Below are 2543 nucleotides of genomic sequence, written 5' to 3'. Positions count from 1 at the left end.
TAAGTCAGATAATAAAAAATTAGTAACATTATTAAAACAACAGTTCTAAGTCAGATAAAAAAAAATTTGTAACATTATTAAAACAACAGTTCTAAGTTTTATACAGTTCTAAGTCAGATAATAAAAATTAGTAACATTATTAAAACAACAGTTCTAAGTCAGATAATAGAAAATTAGTAACATTATTAAAACAACACTTCTAAGTATTATACAGTTCTAAGTCAGATAATAAAAAATTAGGAACATTATTAAAACAACAGTTCTAAGTATTATACAGTTCTAAGTCAGATAATAAAGAATTAGGAACATTATTAAAACAACTAGTTCTAAGTATTATACAGTTCTAAGTCAGATAATAAAAAATTAGTAACATTGTTAAAACAACACCTCTAAGTATTATACAGTTCTAAGTCAGATAATTGTAAATTAGAACTGTTGTTTTAATAATGTTCCTAATTTTTTATTATTTGATTTAGAACTGTATAATACTTAGAACTGTTGTTTTAATAATGTTCCTAATTTTTTATACTACAATATTAGTGTTTACCTAAACTAATTTGATTCCAATTTTGCAAGTTTATTTCATATACGGTGTGTATAATTTAAAGAAAAACAATAGTTGTTATCTGGAGTGAGAGTAATGAGAAAGACATATTCATCTGATTGTGCTATTTCAACTGATGATGATGACGTTCGAATAAAATACGGTTCAAATAATCAAGAACATGTCAACTTAGACAGGAAAGGTAAAACAGATACATAACGGCATTAAACTTATTTTAAGAAAATATCTAAATATTTGATATGAAAAATAATATGTACATTTTTTTTTTATTCTTGAAAAGCTTTTCCGGTTTTGCGTTAACTTCACACAAACTACTGGACTTGTGGTGAGTAAAAACTCCACTTTCTTTTTGATTTTACGTCGTAATGTTTGTAGTTCATAATTAATTATAAAAAAAAAATCTATTGTGATTTATTTCAAACGAGTCCCAAGTTTTGTTAGAACAATATGAAAAAGAATTCGAACAATCACTGTACTATGACCATTATAGTACATACGTTAAACAAATCCTGCAGTATGTTTTGTAAGGAAAGTTGCATGTAAAAATCTTATGAATTTTTAAACCTCTTTCATGTTACACACCAATAATTATAGAGGCTAGTGAATAATGTGTCGTTTAAGAATCTATTTAAGTTATAAGCCGCTAGATGGGGCTATATAAAACGTCATAAATACCCATTTCATTTTTAATATTCATTTAGTTTAATTAAGCAGGTCAAAATCACATTTAAACATAGTTGTGTTTTGTCCATATATACATAATAAAGGTGTGTGAATTTGGTTTCTCTTTGCAGACGCAGCAATGTACATTATGTAACAGACTGCTATTTAGTAACACGGTACGTACATAAGCTGCTTCAGTTATTAACCATTTTAAAGTAGACATACCTAAACGCCGTTTCTCGATTTATATTAACAAAATTATTGGTCTTTGAAACTAACTTATAATCTGATTTAAGCGTTATTGTTGTTTGTACATAAGTCTATAAACCATAAACTAACTTATAATCTGATGTAAGCATTATTGTTGTTTGTACGTAAGTCTATAAACCATAAACTAACTTATAATCTGATGTAAGCATTATTGTTGTTTGTACGTAAGTCTATAAACTATAAACTAACTTATAATCTGATGTAAGCGTTATTGTTGTTTGTACGTAAGTCTATAAACCATAAACTAACTTATAATCTGATGTAAGCATTATTGTTGTTTGTACGTAAGTCTATAAACCATAAAGTAACTTATAATCTGATGTAAGCATTATTGTTGTTTTTACGTAAGTCTATAAACCATTTCACCTGTTCTTACTATTATGCTAATCTTTATTAAGCTTTAATCCAGTGATGCAAATAATCCTCACTTTGTCTATCTGTATATCAGGGAATTGTTTTAGTGATAAAAATAAATCCATTCCCATCAAAATACAGCGCTGAATGACCAAAGTATAGTTAGTTTATCTTCTTACAAAATTGCTAAATAGTTATAGTCGACTCTTCATAAATAAATATACGTGACAAGCGCACTTGTCAGCTCTCCAGAAATAATTATACGTGATAGTCAGGGAAATTACAAATATGATCGGGACATTCCGGATAAAAAACACCAAATTTGCTTTAGTTCTTCCTTAACCTTTGAGAATTGACTTTTGTTTTGCTAGAATCCAACAAATTCAAGACCTGTGAACACTCATTTTTGTTTATCTCATAATGAGAAGAAGACGTTATTGATTTTTTTGCATAACACCAAAAACGGTAGATTTGTTTTTCTATGTAAAACCAAAACGGTAGATTTGTTTTTATATGTAACCCCAAAACGTAGATTTGTTTTTCTATTTTACACCAAAACGGTAGATTTGTTTTTATATGTAACACCAAAACGTAGATTTGTTTTTCTATTTTACACCAAAACGTAGATTTGTTTTTCTATTTTACACCAAAACAGTGGATTTGTTTTTATATGTAAAACCAAAACAGTGGA

The 2543-nt window shown here is 27.3% G+C and overlaps 1 long non-coding RNA gene across 1 annotated transcript in view; it reads left to right on the top strand.

The window, feature by feature from the left end:
• The window catches only part of LOC106458679, a 21076-nt gene that overhangs the window by 15436 nt on the left and 3097 nt on the right, over nt 1-2543 (top strand). The window contains exons 3-4 of the long non-coding RNA XR_001290787.2: nt 846-890; nt 1360-1404. This is a non-coding gene — a long non-coding RNA (uncharacterized LOC106458679). The remainder of the gene's footprint in view (nt 1-845; nt 891-1359; nt 1405-2543) is intronic.

The sequence above is a fragment of the Limulus polyphemus genome, unplaced genomic scaffold (genome assembly GCF_000517525.1).
Source record: "Limulus polyphemus unplaced genomic scaffold, Limulus_polyphemus-2.1.2 Scaffold500, whole genome shotgun sequence".
NCBI classification, from domain to species: domain Eukaryota; kingdom Metazoa; phylum Arthropoda; class Merostomata; order Xiphosura; family Limulidae; genus Limulus; species Limulus polyphemus.
This window is presented reverse-complemented; position numbering and strand designations above follow the sequence as displayed.